This window comes from Pogoniulus pusillus, chromosome 17 (genome assembly GCF_015220805.1).
Source record: "Pogoniulus pusillus isolate bPogPus1 chromosome 17, bPogPus1.pri, whole genome shotgun sequence".
In the NCBI taxonomy this organism is placed as follows: domain Eukaryota; kingdom Metazoa; phylum Chordata; class Aves; order Piciformes; family Lybiidae; genus Pogoniulus; species Pogoniulus pusillus.
In genome coordinates this window covers 4,982,043-5,001,378 of record NC_087280.1, presented here as the reverse complement: position 1 = coordinate 5,001,378, position 19,336 = coordinate 4,982,043, and the positions used below count along the sequence as shown (strand labels likewise).

The 19,336-nt window shown below is 42.9% G+C and overlaps 1 long non-coding RNA gene across 1 annotated transcript in view; it reads left to right on the top strand.

Moving 5' to 3' along the window:
• The first annotated feature begins 240 nt into the window (after nt 1-240).
• LOC135182695 (uncharacterized) overlaps nt 241-19,336 on the top strand; it is a 56,012-nt gene continuing 36,916 nt past the window's right edge. The window contains exon 1 of the long non-coding RNA XR_010305270.1: nt 241-365. This is a non-coding gene — a long non-coding RNA (uncharacterized LOC135182695). The remainder of the gene's footprint in view (nt 366-19,336) is intronic.

Below are 19,336 nucleotides of genomic sequence, written 5' to 3'. Positions count from 1 at the left end.
GCAAAGCCACAATTGGTTTCCAATAGTTATGACACTGAAATATAGTTTGGGGCTGAGCTTGTGGCTAACCTGAATTGGTAAGGGCCTCTAAATAAGCTTGTTAAATATTGGCCTGACAGAACACCAAGGACTGATTCACTGTTGCAGGACAGTTTTCAGTTTTACTGAAAACTGCTACAGAAAATGTCAACTAATAGCAAATTTTGGTTTTCTAGCACCTTACCTCTGAGTGATGTTCAGTACTATCTGCCAAGGTCCTGGCTGATCTCAGCAGCAGCAGCAAAAGCATGCTTCACTCTTGGATAGGTTGAAGAATGGAACTTCTTACAGATAACTTCTGCAGATATCCAACATGCCCAATGCAGGTAAATTCATGGTTTTCCCTACTCACCACTGTCTAAATGAGCACATTAGAACAGCTGTGCTGGAGCTAACATTCTGCATTCCTGGATTTTTTTTTCCCCTTACCAATGCAGTCTATCAGAGATGTGAGATGCCTCAGCCATTCTGGTGCATTTTGGGATTATGCTGTTGCAGCTTCATTTAACAGTGTTGTGGCATTAAAGTCAGCACAGCAAACCAAAACTGTGGCACTGTAGTTCCAGTAGCTGTCTGCTGGATGTGCCTGTCTAGGTCCTCATACAAAATAGTTGCTGGCAGAAATCAGTGGGAAGGGCAGGAATATATGGAATATTTGCTTGTTGTAATCTAAAGCTTTGCACTTTAGTAAGCTTTTTTGGATTAGTAGGTACTTTATGCCTGAGAACTAGCTTTTATCCAGAGGCTTACTGTACAGTGACAGACCATGTCTATGTGGCTAATTATGTCCAAAAGTCCATTTCCTACACAACCTCTGTAATTATATTTGCCCTGCCAAATGGGTTCTACCCAGTATGTACAAGTATTTGTAATAAGCTCTCTTCAGGCAAGGTGTAATAACATTACACTTCTGCAGATGACAGTGGGAAACACAGCATTGGATGCTACCAAATTATCAGGTAAATAACTCTCCTTTATGTTTTCAAATGGGGATACTGTGTGTTGGTGCCTGATGTGTCATCACATTAGAATCTGCTCCAAATCCACCTAATGTTCCCAAAGAGTTGCCTCTAACAGCCCTGTGACATTGTTAGTAACAGAAATAGGGCATACAAATGACTTGGTAGCGATGGATGAGATTCCAGTTTTCATTGTCAAAATAGGAATGATTCTGGTTCAATGAAAAGCCACCTTTCTGCTCTGAGATATATCTGATGGCCAGCAGAGTCCCTCCTGGGAAAGCAATGCTTGCCTTTTCTGGTTATCTTTTGAAAGTTGCCACTATATGCTTTGTGAGCTAGCAGGTGGGATGTGTTTGTAGAGGGCTTAAAGCACTACTATTAAAGCCTCTAACACTCACTGATTATCATCAACATCCTTTACTCCCGAAGTGCATGAAGAGTAACAAGTACAGAGGGCTCTCCAAAGCACTGCAGAAGCAGCAGGTGGGGGTGGTTATGCAATTTCAGAGCTGATGCTTTTGTTTTGATCAGTCTCTTTTGCTTCCTCTGACATGATTTGAGATTCGTTCCAGGGCAATCTGTTGAGTGTCCAATAAATGACTGGCAAACAGACAGATATTCTTTGAAGACCTTGTATCTGAAGCTGGAACCATTCTCACGGTGCCTGCATTTAGTGTGGAGTTAGCGACTAAATATGTGCATATTGGAGAGCATGAATTGCCAATACCGGTGTGCTCCTATATGCAGTGTAGGCATTTTCATGTGCTCTTACTTTTAATCATAGTCATAGAACTGTTTTGGTTGGAAAAGATCTTTAAGGTCATTGAATCTGACAGCCCGGCACTGCCAGGTCACCACTAAACCATGTCCCTCAGCACCACCTCTACATGTATTTTAAATCCAATCCCACCAGGAGTCAGGACTCCACTGCTTCCCTGAGTTGCCTACTCCAGAGTGTGACAACCCTTTTGGGGAAAGCATTTTCCTAATATCCCACTTAAACCTCCCATGGGTGCAACTTGAGACTATGTCCACTCACTCTGTCATTTATTGCTCCAGAGAAGAAACCAACCCTTGCTTTGCTCTGCTTTTTGAAGCAGTGTAAATTCTGGGGGTAAGATGCTCTCTTTCTTATTTTTATCTACCTTGCTACATTATTCTGATGAAGGAATTGTGCTTTCTTGCCTGCCAACTCTTGCCCAGTTTCCAGTTCTGGTGTAATGTCAGTGTGTGTTCTATCTCTTGGTAAAGGTCCAGTTGTAGGTTTTTAGTATTTGCAAACTGTTTTTCAGATTCAGTAGAATTGCTTTTTTAAATCCTAATCACTTTACTCTGCTCTGTCAGTCAGTAAGGATTTATTTCCAGCCTGTTCAGTATTTATACCTTTCTGCTGAAACAGTTGGAATTTTCTGTAGCAAAATCCCACAGGAAACAACAGTTTATTACATGTGCCCAAAATTATAAAGCATACAGTTTTCCTGTGAAATAAAGTACAACTATCCCATGATAAAGGCAGCATGGAGTGAGTAGCCCATGCTAAGGCAAATCCATGTTCAGCTGCGCAGACTGAAAGTTTAGTACCCTTTACTGTTGTGTTTTCTGAAGTACTTGGTAAGCTGCTAGGAAAAGCTCCACCATCTACTAAAAGCAGATGCTGTGAATAAATCACACAGGATATTTTTAAGCTGGGTATGGCATTTAATGTTACAGGGCCAAACATGAGATCTTGCTCAGTCCGTAGTGTGATATGAGGTCTGTCTATGAGGTTGGCAAGTTTGGTACCAGGAGAGTCATATTAGAAGGTTCATTGTAGTTTTGGCAGTGAAATCCCTTTTTCTTCTCAAGATACATCTATATACTGCAGATGGTAGCAGCAATATTTAAGTTCCTGGAGCATACATGGGCATCTGGAAAACCCAGAAGTGCTGTGGCATAGAGCACTTCTCACTGCAAAGTCGCAAAAAGTTTTGCTTGAATTTTAACCATTGCTCTTCACTGAGGCACACCTGTACCCTGCTACCTTCTTGCTTCCCCTGTGTTGGGCCCATGGCAGGATAGTAATGGCTGTTTCGTACACTGGGGCTTTTAGGATGGGGCATTGGCATGTGTGGGTTATTCTTCTGTTACTGAGAACACTTGCATGCCAGAAAAAAAGCCCAAACCCATCGCTATTTGTGGCATATTCCAGAGGTTTCTCTCCCATCTGTGTTGGAGGGAATCTGAGCATCTGTATCTGCACATCCCTTTAAGTGGAGAAAGAGGGGAAGAGTGAATGATAACTGTGCTGTTTGAAATTGAGCTTTTTATTTGGAGCCACTGCATTTCTAAATTAGTGAATTTGAAAAGTGTAGAAAAAGAGAAGGCTTTAGGATACAAAACTGACAGCCAAAAGGTGTGGGCTTTGTTCTCAGCTCTGCCATGAGTCTTCAGGGGTACATTTAGATAGCTACCATCCCTGCTCAGTGCTCCAGTTTCCCCAGGTGTAAAGCAAAGATAAGGATTTGCAATGAATGAACTAATGTTTTTGAAGGGCTTGGATGGCAAGGAGTGAAAAAGAATGATGAAAACATAAGGAAACCCTGTAGTATTGTGACTTTCACATTATTTCTGCTACCAGAAACTCTTTTGCTTATTCTTGAACAAGCCAATGTGATGGATGCCAGGTTTATCTGTTGTGAAGCTAATTTGGCAATACTGCTTCATCAGGACTAAATCATCAACCTCCTTTTAACTTCATAATCCCTTTTAAAAAACTTCTTCTGAAAGAGAAAGGTCCATGTGTGGCTAAAGTGATAAATGCATCTTGAGCAATCATCTGCATCCTCACTGCCTCGAAGAGAGGATCATTACAATCACATTAAGGGCTGGCAGAAGCCAAAATTTAAACACGCTGAATGTAAATGTGGCCAGGACAGATAGATGTGCAGGGCATGTGGTTCTGTAAATATGAGAGTGCAATAAGCATGAAATCTTCAGTATGAGTGACTTCCCTCAAGGTCACTTAAAAGATGTTTGAGAACAAGTCAGATCTGTTCTTGCCGAGGTCCAGAGAGGAACAGAACTGAAAACACCAAAGGAAAAGATCTCACAGGTGGAGACAAGGGAACAGGTTCCAAAATTAGTAGTTTGAATGTAGGGCTTTTGTAGCTGCTTAGCTTGAGAAGTAGCAGGCACTGGGACACTTGGAGCCCAGGGGTCTGATACCAGAGCAGATAGCTGAGCGATGGGAATCCTATCTTGGATGGGGAAGATAGTGGGGCCAGGGGTGACCTGGAAGTCTAAGCAGTATCTTTTTCTAATCATGCCAACATCAAGGAGCAACACTGGGGAGTGCTGCCAGTCACCATGGTGTCAGCACAGAACTAGCAACAATAAAATCAGAAAGGTCTTCATACCAATGCTATAGTCACCAAATTCGTCTAGTGAATCTACCACTACTGAACCTGGGCCTCCTGCTCCTGGTCTGCATCTGGCTGGGGTAGGGCATCACATACCCTCCATATGAATAGCTGGGCAGCGGTTCGCTAAGGAAGCCTTCCCGAACACTTTTGGTCACCTGCCTCTGGCAGGTTGTGTGAAAGCAGTCCTGTGCCTGTTCTTAACCATTGCTTAGGGCTCCTTGTCGTGACCTGGCCTTGCTAATACAAATGGTGAAGTGTAAACCAAGGAACAGCAGATGGCAACCAAGAGCTTGACTGCCAGAGCGCACAGAGCAGGAGTAACGGCGATAATAACGTTTTGCAGGATAGTGAAGTAGTTCCCTGTCCCTGCATTTGCAAACGAGGTATTTGTATATCAAGTAACAAACATTTTGCAAAGCCTTATGCCTGCAAATCTGGTGGGTTTTTTTTTTCCCGATTATATCACTTGATCTAGTAAAAGATCTTGCCACCTCCTGCAAACCTTGCCTCACATAGAAGTTTGAGAACTTTTCTCAAACGTGGCTGATAGAATTTCCCCTGCCTTTTCTTTCTAGTTTGAAAAAGAGGAGGCTGAGAGGAGATCTCATTACTGTCTGCAGCTACCAGAAAGGAGGTTGTGGAGAGGTTGGAGCTGGTCTCTTCTCACAGGTAAATAGTGATAGAACAAGAGGGAATGGCCTCAAGCTGCAACTGAGTAGGTTTAGACTGGACATTAGGCAACATTTTTTCACAGCAAAAATGGTCAGGCGTTGGAATGGGCTGCCCAGGGAGGTGGTGGAGTTACCAACCCTGAATGTGTTTAAAAGTTGTTTGGATGTGATGCTTAAGGCTATGGTTTAAGGTGCATCTTGTAGAGCAGGGATATTGCTTGGACTTTCCAACCTGAATGTTTCTTTACCTTTATTCTGCTAGGATGAACTAGAAGAATAGTAGCCATTTAGAAAAGGACTCTAAATGACATTGTACATGCATTCTTTTCCAAGCTGAAAACAGAGCTCAATTGTCAATATTTCAGTCATATATCAGTGCTGGTTCCTTAGAGAGTGGGAGGAATTTATGTCAAGGCCAAACCTTCTCAGCATTTGAGAGATGAGCTTCTTTGACTTGTTCTTCAGTTCTAGCAGAGGACCCTGTCTAGTTTCAGAGTCGTTTTCCATTAAGTGGATAAGAAGTTCATTACCCACTGCTGCCTCTTTGCTGTAAGGTTCAGCATGGTAATGCACATCAACGTTCTTGGTTCCTGTCTGTGTAAGCACAGGAAGATTAGCTTCATGAGAATGTAACAATTATGTATTTATGTGATATCTGAAGATATGTAGAGTCCAAAATATCATCCTAGTGTCTTCCTTACTACAGGCTTCTGATGGTTGAAAAACATATCTATTTTCTCTGAGTTTCAGTGATTGTGTATCTTTATGTCCTTCTCAAAGTTCCATTCACATTCAGTCTCTCTTAAGAAAAGATTGGATGAGGCACTTAGTGCCATGGTCTAGTTGACTGGATAGGACTCGTGATAGATTGGACTGGATGATTTTGGAGGTCTGTTCCAACCTGCTTGATTCTATGATTCTTTTGGATAAGCAAAGTAGATTTGGTTTCTTGTTATCCCATTAATAAGGCAGGTTCTTTTTCTGGACCATAAATCTTTCTTGAAGCTCTTTTTGTCTCACATGCAGTGATGGTGGTGGTCTCACTCCATGTTCAGTGGATTGCTTCCTTCTGAATTTTGTTTGGTCTTTGCTCATTATTAGAGCATTGCCATTGTTCTTTCAGTTCCTGGCTCCTAAAAGGGCCTTTGTGTCCTGGGATGTTGTCTTCAGCCAGCATGGATCTGGTGTAGCCCATCATGACACGTAAGGGAATATCTTATCTCTGATTTAAATAACTCTGGTTTTATTTCAAGAGCTCATGTACCTGACTTAGTGAATAAGACATTTGATTCAGCAAGGAATAGATGTGACTTACTATTCTTTTGTTTGCTTGGTGAGTAGTACCTATAAGGTAATTAACAAAGTATCTGGCTTAGTACCTGGTCTGGCTTTTTTACCCTGAATAATTAACTTGTGTGTGTGCATGAGATTCCTCTCTAGTGGTCCATAAAATCCCTGTCAAATTGGTTTTGTGACCTATCTATCCCAGTGGATGATAGAAACCAACCCTGTTGTCATGTAATGTGCAGCACCAGTCCCTCTGAATGTGAGCACGAGCTAAATATAAATGTTTAATCCATTTGCTTGTCAGAAAAAGTGGTGTATTTTTGGAATTCAACTGGAACCTTAACATTTCTGATATGTAGTTGAGAGCCTCCAGAGACTATTGTGTTTTGGGTAGCCAAATGTCTATTTTGAGTTCCACCCAGTGCAATCTGCATTTCCATCTGCTCCTTATTTGTGGCAGTCTGGAGCATGCCAGCATGCAAGAGAACAAAAGCAATCCCATTTTGTCTATGCTAGAACCACGCCTGTGATTTTCTTAGTATAGTCCCTTTTGGGGAACTAAGAGTAATTGATTTAGTAGGATTGGCAGAAAACTCAACAAATCAAGACAGCTCAGCACTGAATTAATTTCCTGAGGATTTTTCTTGCTGAAATTTTTTTTTAAAAAAAAGAAATTGTTTTGTTATCTTAAAAAAAAAGCTTTGATTTTGTGTAAGTTGTAAACATCACAGTCACTGAACTGGAGAGCTTCTGAGGTGGAGTGCTTCCACTCTCTGGCTGCCACTGCTTTGCTTTCCCACAGCTTTTAAAATACTCACATTTCTCTCTTTCTAACTGCTGTACTTTAAACTGCCACTTTCCAATACTACAACTATGAGACCTGCCTGGTTTGAGCATGTGCAGCCATTTGAAATTCAGAGCTAGGCTGGCTGTTTCTGCTTGCTCCTACCATGTGTCACTACAGCTGTGCCCTGACACGGTGTGATTTACATGACTGGTTTTGTTCTACCTAAACATGATTTTGTCGAGATTCCAGTTGCTTCTAAGTACCCTTAGCTTTTGTGACAACTGTTAGTGAGAGGTTATTTCTCATCTGAAGGTGGCTGCTGAATGTGAGCACCTGGGAGAAAAGTGAATTCTTTGTTATTTAGAGTTGTGAGATTTGTCCCAAGGGCCAATGCACGTCGTCCCAGCTCTACTGGTGACCTGGGACCCTTTAGTCCTTGTGGTCTTTAAAAGATTATGTGCTTGGGCTGCTCTCACTGAAACACAGCTAAAGCAGTCTTAGAAGATGAGGTGGCAGGGATTAGGAATCAAGGTATTTCTCTAGGGAACAGTTACACTGGCTGAGAAAGTGGGAGAAACTTCCCAGAGAGCTTATAATGTTTAATTTCTAGGGCTAGGTGTGTCAGGACAAAGAATTTAAAATGGCTTCCACAGAAGTATTTTAAGAAGAGAATGGAGCAAAATACAGCTTCATCTGAATTTTCTCAACCATTTTATATACTGGAATTTTAAGCTTTGCCTACAGAGTACTTTTATATCAGTAAAGGCTTACGTCTCTGAGCTGCTTACAGTGTTGTGTTACACCTTCCAAATGGCATGAGGTGTTTTTGCTTGGGTTTGCAGAAGGTGTAATAGTACTTGCCCAGGATGTAGTTGCTGTCCCTGGGAGTGTTAAAGTGGCATGTGGACCTGATGCTTAGGGACATGGCTTAGCATTGGCCCTTCAGTGCTGAGAGCTGCACTGGATGAACTTTGGGATCTCTGTGATTCTGTCATGCAAAGTGATGCAAAGTCTCACAGCCATTTTGGTAGGGGAAGACTCTTGTAGTGCAGTGGTGATTTCCACTTGGCCAGGGTTGGATCTGTATCCCAAACAAAAAGCCTGGGTCAGGTGGCTGAGTTGAGCTTACCTGTTTTCTTGAGTGTGCTGTGAGACATCATGTTTACTTCTTCCCTTTCTTAGTGAAAAGTCAAAGCTGTTAAAAGAATTGCAGGTCCAGATCTAAACCCCAAATGTAAGCAGATCTTGGAAAGGGTGGGGGAGTTGTTTTGTGGATTTTTTTTTCCTCTTTCCCTGTGTTTTCTTCCTCCTCTTCTGCCTTTGCACCACCTTCTCTCACTGCTGCTCATGATTTCATAGAATCATCGAATCAACCAGGTTGGAAGAGACCTCCAAGATCATCCAGTCCAGCCTAGCACCCAACCCTGCCCAGTCAACTAGACCATGGCACTAAGTGCCTCATCCAGTCTTTTCTAGAACACCTCCAGGGACAGCCACTCCACCAACTCCCTGGGCAGCCCATTCCAATGGCAAATCACTCTCTCTGGGAAGCACTTCCTCCTAAACATCTAGCCTATGCCTCCCCTGGCACAACTTGAGACTGTGTCTCCTTGTTCTATTGCTGGTTGTCTGGCAGAAGAGTCCAACCTCCACCTGGCTACAACCTCCCTTCAGGTAGTTGTAGAAAGCAATGATGTTGCAGAAGAGAATGATTACTTCTCCCCTTGTGACTTCCATAGCAGCATTGGAGCTCACATTCAATATTGTGACCTCTAAGTAATACCTAGATGCTAACATTCTGGCAAATGATTATTGATTTCAGACCTAGGAATGGAGGAAGTTTCAGACTCCACTCCTTTCTCCTGTGCTTGAAAGATTTGTGTAGCTGGGTATGGTAGAGGCTGTGTTCATGATGAGATTTCCTTCAAAGCTTATAGCAGCAGTAGCATTTAGTGTCTTAAGTCCCAGGGTGTCTCCTTTAATTGGGTATCTACATAAGGTATCTGGGCAAGATGTTTGTTGCTTTTTGGGGGCTTGGTTTTTTGGTTGCTTGTTTTTTTATCATGATGAGTTAGGTTTTAAAGCCTGTCTTGTTGAGACTGCTATCACACACCATTTATTTTCAGGTCTACATAATGAAATTAATGTTCTAGCATGTTTAACATACAGTGAAGTAGTTTTTGGGAAGTGTAGAAAAGTATATGATGTTGTGTCCTAGGAGGGTGAGGTGGCTGGAGGAGTAATTGTGGTGATACTTAGGCAGGTTTTGGCAAGGGCTAGGTAAGCATGAAGTATAGCTGAAAATAAAGCTAAGACATTGTAACAGGTTAGTGTACAGTAATGGGTTAACCTGCCTGTTTCTCCTCTGCCCCCCAACACATAAGTGAGGGAAAAATAACACACACAAAAAAATCCCTCTAGGTTGAGATACAAAGAATTTAATATGAATGAGATAACATAATGCACAATTAGCTCAGCCTGTTTGCAGAAAAAGCACAGCACAAAGTAGCAGCAAGCAGAAGCCCACAAGCTAAAACCCCAAGGCAGGGAGCTACCCCCACCCCAACCATCCCCATCCAGCTGCCATCCCAGCAGAAGAGAGCCGACAGGCAAAACCTGGAACCCCAAAGCAGCAAGTGGAACAGGAAGCCTCTCATGTTTACAATCTGAACTCTAAGCCCCGTAACATTTTGCTCCAGCCAGCACTTCCATTTTGAAGCTGGCATAAGGCAGAATGGTTTTGAATAACAGCAGCAACTTAAGCCATGAAAAACAGCTCTTCCCTAGGAGGTTGATTAGTTTCTTTGCTTCCATGTTGTAACAGGACAAAGTCAGGGAAGCCTTTCCAGGCACCATCTCTGTTCGACCCTTTTCTGTTTCTCCTGCCAGCTGGTATAAGCATTTTGAAGTCATCACCACATTATGCTTTTGCCAGAATTATCCCTGATACAATCTCAGTGACATAATGGAAAGATGAGTATGAATTTCCAGAAATACATTTTCTGTCAAGCCTGCCTCTGTTCATTTCTTCTGCTTGCCTTTGTCCATGACCTCACTCGAGAGCTGTGTGGTTAAGTCAGGTGTGTCCTGGGACGCTGTGTTTGTGCAGCAGATACCATGGAAAGCACGTAATGCTGGGTGGGTTGTTTTCTCTAAGCATTCTACATTAAGTGCTAAGCTAAATCCTTTTTGGGTTAGACAAGTGAAAGGAACACAGGCTATATCTACAGAGTATTTTCTTCCCATCTCAGTGGGGTTATTTTTTTAGCTGGTTGGTTTTGGTTGTTTTGGTACTTGTGAGTTTGCTCTGACCTGGAATGAGGGTGTTTGGCACATTTGATCTTTTCAATCTATTCCAATTATAGAGATTTGAAGTAGCATCCAAAAAAAGTGCTGATTCCTTCAGGATGGCACTCAGCAGTCAGCACAGCACTTTGTCACAGCGCTGCTTGCCAGCATGATACATGCTATTTATGGCTCTTCTGATCTTTTCCAAGTTGTGGCTGGAGGAGAAGCCCAGCAGCCTGGGGTCTGTAGGCAGACCTTATGTTCACCCTGATGCTCACATTCACCAGTCATGTGCCCTCAAAATAACAATGTTTTTCACACAGATGTTCAGACATCCCTAAACCCAGCCACATGGAATCATTTAATGATTGCCTAAGTACCTTTATTATCCATATATATATATATATATATAAAAGTTTGTGTTATTATGCAGGCAGCTGTGTGTTTTGATCATACTTTAAGCTGGGAATAACCAGGGATGCCAAACAGGTTATCCCTACTCTAGTGCTAAGTGTGGAGTGAGGGAGCAAGGCCCAGAAAGTTCGAAGAACTCTTTCTTTTGGACCTGTGGTTTCAAGTATACATTGTCTTGGAAAATGCAGTGGATGGAGAGTGTGTGCTATCCACTTTGAGACTTTCCTTCGGGAACAGAACAGTCTTGAATTAGATAAGAGATGAGGCAAGTGGATGCACAGCAAGAGAGCTGTGAAGCTGGAGGAGGTGGAAATTGGGGCTGAAGGCAGAAGTTAGAAATCTGCCTGGGAGGGCTGCACAAAGGCACTCTTGCAAAATAGCTGTGAGAAGGCAGCACCATGAGTGCAGATCAGAGAACAGGCTATATAGACTGAAGGAGAAAGATGAGGCCAGAAAGGCAGTTGTGAGACAGCAGATGTGCCTGAGAACTGAAGCAGCTGAGCACAGATGATTGGAAAAAAGAACTCTGCAAGCAAATGTGGTCATTCTGACCTGGGGATAAAGTGACTGAAAACAATGTTGTGACTGTGCAGAGTCAAGTTATCCCACAGATGTGTCTTACAGTCTGGATGTTTGAAACTGACTTGATTCTACCTCTAAGAGTGAGGAGAACAAAAAAGGAAAAGATAAGACCAGCAATGTGTGGCCTTAGACTCTCAAGTGGAGAGAGTTGGACTTGGGAGGCAGATGCTCTATGACACTGGCAAGAGAGCAGGGACTGTAAATCATAGGCTCTGTTACTGACTCTAATAGGGAGAAAAGAGTGTTGTGGCAAGGTCTTTTTTGACACATCAATAAAAAGCAGCAGAACTATCACTATTGCTACACCCTCTTTTTGTAACAAACAGAGTTACCATTGGTGAATAGTAAATGATATGGGCTTCTGAATTTACTTTGTCAGGGGGTTTAGCTGTCCTCTACGTTTCTCCAGGCTTGGCAGACACTTCTGGCATGGCTGGATTTGGTTGCAGAAACTTCAGCTAAGAACTTCCATTAGTTGTAGGATCAGGAGTGAGTCTCTCCTCTCAAGCTCTTATCAGCTGAGGCTGGAAGCACTGTAAAAGGTACATATTTGCCCTCAGAGAGGCTGGAAGGTCCAGTTTCTGTCATGCTTCACCACTTGCTGAGGCATGGCCTTGGCAGACAGTGACTGTTTTCATTTCACAGCTTCAAGGTGAGTGCAGAAACAACAGCAGCTATGTGAGGGAACAGAGGAACATAAAAGGTTAAGGCAAAAGCTGTTTTCATTCGAAGGCATCGACCATAGTCTCCAAAGAACATAATTCATCTCTAGTCTTTACCCTACATGTGTACATGCACAGAGTGGAAGCCTTGAGCACAAATGAAAGGACAAAAATCAATATGTTGCTGACATTAGGAAGATAATGATGAGTTGTACCTTTGGTGCTGGGATCAGCTCTCTAGTGTGTAGTGAGCAGAGGTGTTTCTAGTGCTTTGGAGCAGTAAGAAAGTATTAATATTTAACTGTATATGCCTTTTCCATTTCACTTTTCCTGAAAGGCATTCCATTATAGATCATGCTATCCCAGAGGCTGTTAAGAAAATGGACATACTGAGTTTTATGTGATTGTGGGGTTTTTTTGTTTGCTTGGTTTGGTTTTTTTAAAGGGCATTTTCCTTTACTCCTCCTTATCCCAGCATTGATGGTAAAACTGTCAGGCTGTACTTGGAAAAACTCTGAGATGGCAGAACTGACACCAGGAACTGTAACTGGTGCTGGATAATGTAATCTGTCAGACTTTGTCTGTTTGCCAGAGCTCCAGTCTGGACTGGAAAGTCAATTTCTGTATAGCAAATGCAAAATCAGATCAAAGTGGGTTTGAAAGTATATTCTCATATCTTTGGGTTCCTGGCATGCTCTGGTCATGGAATTATTGAAGAAGTTACTGCTACTTTCAGGATACTTTGGACTTAAAGGACATTGAATGAAAAGTCAAAGAGTAATGGAAATAGTGAAATTTCCTCGCTCTGTAAATTCATTTAGGTAATGAGAGTCTGACCTCCTTTAAGATAATGGAAAGCATTGCAAAACCAGAGAGTGTCTGCCCCCTGCAGTGGTATGTGCAGCAGGCTGGAGATACATCAGTGGAGCCCTTGTATGACTGTACCAAAAAGACCTCTCATGAATGATGTGTGACTTTTTGCTTACAGTGGTATACAGCAGGAGCTCTCTCCCCATGAAAAGGACTGCCTGTACAATATAGATCTTATTATCCTTTGCAAATGCAGAAACTGATAAAGAAACCAATCTTGCCTCAAACTCACTGAAATGTGCATGTTCCAATAGTTGATTCGTACATGAAGAACCAATAGCCAGTCCTTAGGAGTAAGCACCTTAGTTTTGTGTGGTATGAGATGAAAGAGCACAGAACTGGTTAAGGAACTGAAAGTTTTTCTGTCAGCTCTTCAGGCAGAGCAGAAAAAGTACAGTGGAAACAGGAGATGAGTCATTTTGCAGGAGAAGACTTGCTGTGGACTTTTTGCATATGGAAGTTGGGAGCAGTTGTAGTGTCTCCAAGGATAGTGGGTGAGGAGAGTATGTTTAAAAGCTGGTCTAAGCCTCACAGAAATCACCATAAAAATGTCCTTCTCTTCAGTTGTTTCCTCTTGTGCACGGAAAGTGATTTCTCAGTAGCATCAACAGACTGAAGTACTGCATTCTTGTGCAGGGGGACCTGGAACTGCACTGTCTGAAGAAGTCCTTTTCAATACAATGTTTTCGCCTGGTGATAGGCAGTGGGAGCAAATGGCACTACCTTGTGCTCTCCTTGCCCACCTATGAGCTCTCAGGAGGATGGCATTGGCTTTGCTGCTTCCCCAGGTCAGCTCAGGCCTGCCACTTCCGTGCAGCCACAGTGGGGCTGTGCTGTGGGGGTACAGCAGCTGGGAGGGTGTGCTTAGCAGATGCTGCTTACTCTGCTGCTGTCTCCATGCAGGGAAATGAATTTGCTTAGTCGTTAATTGAATTAATTGCTCTGTAGACAGTAATTGACTGTTCTCCTTGAAATTAAGAAACCTTCAGGTTTCTGAAACTTTGTGAGTCCAGACAACTTTTTAAAAGCCAGATGTGCAGATACTGAAAAGTAAAATTGGATTTCATGATTTTAATTTTTTTTCTGACATCTCTTTCTGTTGTGACAGTTGTGAAGGTGTTCTCTGTGAGCCAGCATTGGTCCCACTTCAGCACATCTTTGTCTTCCAGACACATCTGGCAAGCAGAGCATTTGATGTGCTCTCCAAACAGACAGTGGCAAAAAAGCAGTGCTGCAGGGTATTTGGGCAGAGCTGGCTTTGGATTCACATGGCAGTCAAGTGTGATAGGAAGTGCTGGCTAACCAGCCAAGTGTGTTTTGTTGGGGACAGTGAGAACTGCTCAGTGGTTTCCCCTGTGAGAGCTCAGCTGTATGCAGAGATTAAAAATAAGTAAATATTCCATTTCGTCATTGTTAGTCATATCCACCCCAAGGCAGGAGAAGGTGACTTGTAAGTCACTCGTGAGTAAGAACAGTTGTGCTGGAGTAAGCAAAGGTCCTTACATTCACATACCTGATCTCTGAGGGTGGTTGCTTAGGGAAGAAACAGAGAAGTTACAGTATCACAGTATCACAGTATCACCAAGGTTGGAAGAGACCTCATAGATCATCAAGTCCAACCCTTTACCACAATTCTCAAGGCTAGACCATGGCACCAAGTGCCACGTCCAACCTTGCCTTGAACAGCTCCAGGGACGGCGACTCCACCACCTCCCCAGGCAGCCCATTCCAGTGTCCAATGACTCTCTCAGGGAAGAACTTTCTCCTCACCTCCAGCCTAAATTTCCCCTGGTGCAGCCTGAGGCTGTGTCCTCTCGTTCTGGCACTGGCCACCTGAGAGAAGAGAGCAACCTCCTCCTGGCCACAACCACCCTTCAGGTAGTTGTAGACAGCAGTAAGGTCACCCCTGAGCCTCCTCTTCTCCAGGCTAAACAACCCCAGCTCCCTCAGCCTCTCCTCGTAGGGCTGTGCTCAAGGCCTCTCCCCAGCCTCGTCGCCCTTCTCTGGACACGCTCAAGCATCTCAATGTCCCTTCTAAACTGGGGGGCCCAGAACTGAACACAGTACTCAAGGTGTGGTCTAACCAGTGCAGAGTACAGGGGCAGAATGACCTCCCTGCTCCTGCTGACCACACCATTCCTGATGCAGGCCAGGATGCCACTGGCTCTCCTGGCCACCTGGGCACACTGCTGGCTCATGTTCAGGCAGGTATCAATCAGCACCCCCAGATCCCTCTCTGTCTGGCTGCTCTCCAGCCACTCCGACCCCAGCCTGTATCTCTCCATGGGGTTGTTGTGGCCAAAGTGCAGCACCCTGCACTTCGAGCTATTGAATGCCATCCCATTGGACTCTGCCCATCTGTCCAGGTGGTCAAGGTCCCACTGCAGAGCCCTTCTGCCCTCCAACCCAGTCACATCTGCCCCCAGCTTAGTGTCATCTGCAAACTTGCTGATGACTGACTCCATGACCTCATCCAGATCATCTATGAAGATGTTAAAGAGGATGAGGCCCAGCACTGATCCCTGAGGGACACCACTAGTGACTGGAAGTTGTCGAAGTGCAGGTGTATGGGAGCTCTCTGCACAGATTAACTCACACTAACTCTTTTGTTTCATCTTATTTTTAGTAATTCCCAACATAGCTGCCTTTTCTCTGCCTCTGAGTATCACACCAATGCGTCACAGACCCATTAATGATGCCTCCCATCTTACTGTCTTTAGGGATAGTAAGTAATCTAGTGATAAATACATATAGTTAGTGTTGTTTTTCCCTTGTGTGCATTAATTGGAATGCTCAGTCAGCATTGTGAAACCTTTCTGAGACTCCTGGCAGTAACATTTAGATTTAATGACCCATAATAACTTTGTGTCTTTACCAAACCAATCAAGCAAGCTTCCCATTCAAGTCACTTAATTGTATGACTGCAAGGCAGTTTTGCTTTGAGAGAGACACTTCAAATGTGTGTATGGTTTGAATATAAATACAGATTTTCAGACTGGTATTATTTTGCTAGTGATGGCATAGCTTTGCTGACTCTGTTTTTTCAGATTTACATGTTGAAATAAAATGATGAAGGCTAAAGCCCAGGTTTATTTAGGAATACAATTCTGCCCATGGATCATGGGTAAGGGAAACTGAGTCTAGGATCCTGTTTCATACATGTGCCCAGGGACAATGCAATCTACTTAGAGTCTCCATTTCTTGTTGGTTAATGCAGCTCTTGCATTTGGAGAAGAGTGCCTGTTTCCCATGAGGGTTTGGAAGCAATACTGAAAGACCATTTATTTTAAATATTTAAGGGCAGAAATTACAGTGTTGTTTTTTACATCTATATCTATAGATGGCAATAGTTCAGTATGCTGATATAATCTAAATATTGTATCTGATGGTGGCAGTAAGGAATTGGTAATAGTTAATAATACAGTTGCTCTGTAGTTATCTGCATTGGTAAAACTGATCCCTCCCCCCAAAAAACTAACATGCTGAGAGAGCAACAACAAATGAATCTCACAGCCAAGCTTGGTATCTGAAAGTAGTTTTTAATTCCTGTATGAATTTTGAAGAACAGAAAGGCTTGATTAAACCATAAAGATAATGAAGTCTTCTTTCCAAAAAGATACAATAAAATAAGGGAGTAATAAAGCATTAATAATGTAAATTTCCTTACAGACTATTGGCTCAAAATGGTTTCAGTAAGTACAGAAATTGGATGAAAGAGGCAAACTCTCTGGAAGACGAATTTCTTTAAAGGGAACTAGAGATTCTTACCGGAGAAAATAACAGATTTCAAGGGAATGAAATTGAACAGAAAGGTGTCCCTTGTGGTCTGTAGGCAACTGTAGGTGCTCTGGATGCAAACCTGCTTATCATTGGAACTGCTATCCATCAAGCCATCTTTTACATGTGAAAGCCTTCACTCAAGAGGTCATATCTTTTACCCCAAATGCTTCAGAGTTTGTTGGGTACAGAGTAGTTAGCCTTGCCACGAGTGAAGCCTCCTGAATGTTTAATAACTTGTATTGATAAAAACCTGCTGTGTTCTTCCCTGGTGGCAGCTGCCTCTGAGGGCTGCCCAGAGATGAGCTGGCTGAGCAGGACTGGTTGATGGTTACATGAGATTAGTTTGAGCCAGCATGTGAGTTCTTTGGAATGTGCATATAGTAGCTGTAGGGTTTCTTTTTGCATTGTAAGAGAGAGATGATTTGAAATTCCTTAAGCAGGAGTTAATTCTTTTGCACATCTATCTGCAATGATCACAAATACAGCTTTACCAAACAAACTTCTTTTTTTCTTCTAGAAGATCTGGAAACATCTCAAAAACAGGCCTGGCTAAGCTGATAAATTAATCTGCTGACCCTGGGCTTCTTCTACCTCTGTCTTGGTATTTGGAAAGCAAGGTGGCTAATATTTATAGGCCTATGCAGCATGCTGGAGCTCTCCTGGTAGGGTCTCTCAACACAGGGCCTCATGCCTCAAGATGACCAAGTCAAGAGCAGAAGGTTGTGACCTGAGCAAAACCAGAAAGGATTCCTTGAGACCATCAAGTCCTTACTCACTTGATGTGAGAACAAATCAGTTTCCTAGAATATGAAGTTAGTTCTCTGAGTCAGTCTCTGCTATGTACTTTTCAATTACTTCATTTGAAAGTCTGTGGCTGTTTATTGGGAGCTTTCAAAATCTCATTTTCAGGGCATCCTGAGGGAAAATTGTGTGAGGGGAATAGAGAGAAGACAACGTGGCAGCACTAATCCACCATTAGCTGCCAATTATATGTGAAGATATTCAATATCATACACAGAAATAATGCAGAAGGATTTAATTCTGTGCTTCATAATTCTGGCCTACTTTGCTGTTCTGAGTAGCACTCTTAAAAGCACTTAAAAGTAGAGAAGAGAGGAAGATACTACACAGCTCATATTATGGTGGTTTTTTTTTTACCTTTGACTGCTTTGCTTTACAAAGTAGGGGTTGATTTTTCACCAACCACATTGGTGGCCTGTCCAAAAGCCTTTTGACCCACGTGAGACAAGTGTGTTTTCCACAGATTGGTTTGTAGATGGTGCCTTTGTCAGTGAGGGCAGTGGAAGACAGTGAGGCAAAGAGACCTCATTAGTGTTTTTCCATAGGGACCTCCCCTGAACTGTGCACTCTTCTGCATGACCAAGTTTGCAAGCAATTAAGCTTGCTTGACTGGAGAAAGCCATGATTTAGTAGTCAGTGTAAATAAGAACAGGATTAAATTATCACTGTGACATGACACTGGCCAGAGTTCATTTTGGGGCCAAGTCACAGTTGGCTTCGTGTGAGCTGACTCTAAGGCCTGACACCCACTTGGCAGTGCTATGAGTTGCAAGGGAGGAAACAGTTATGGCTCTTTGCCCTGCTTCTCCACGTGCCAAAGGGCTCAATGAGCCATGAAGCAGCACGAGCCAGGCTCTGCTCTTCAGCTGGGAATATCAGTGGGAGTCGAAACGGAATGTGGTTTACCTTAACGTGCCAAAGAAGGCAATGGTTTGGGAGTGGGACTGTGTGCTGGCATCTGAGCAGTGCAGTCCCCTTGGGCTGAGCAGGCAGCAAGGAAATAAAATACATCAAGAGTGGCAGTTTAACCCACTGCCAATTGTATGTTATTTTATACTGCAGGCAAGGGAGTTACAATAGGAAAAGGTTTCTTGCATATAGACTTCCATTGTGTTTCTTAATAGAGAATAAATAAGTACTTCTCCTCTTCTAGAGAAAAGAGCTGAGGCTCTTCAGCTGAATGTATTTCAAGGACATTTAATTCACATAACCTATTGAAAAAGTTGGCACATGAGTGCTCACCTTGGTATCCAGAGCTGTGCTGTGTAGAGCTGTTGCACACAGGATTAAAGCAAGTGTTTGTAATTTTGCCCATAGATATGAAAGTGCTGTCCTATTAGATTACTATTGTCGTGCTACAATGACTCTCATGACTTTTCACCTTCCCAGACATGAAAATAGGGAATGACAATGTCAGAAAAGAGCAGATCCCCCCTGTGTGATAAAGCAGCAGTGAGAAATGCGGTAATGTTTCTTTTTTTGCAGTATTGGCCTGAATATTGGTCATTTGCCTAAGTCATGCAATTTGATTCAGTTGCAGTTTCTTGGTATATACCATAAAGAGATGATAGTTACTTGAGATCTGCAGAACAGAGAACATAATTCAGCTGTTCCATAATCCTGGGAACTTTATGCTTTCACAATTGAACAGTTTTAGCTTTTGCTACTTCTGATTTGGTTCAAAATAGAAGTCATAGGAACATTAGAGAAAATAAAGACATAACCCCACCCCTAGAACTTCATCAGGACAAAAGGTAGCCAGGTGGGGGTTGGTCTCTTCTCCCAGACAGCC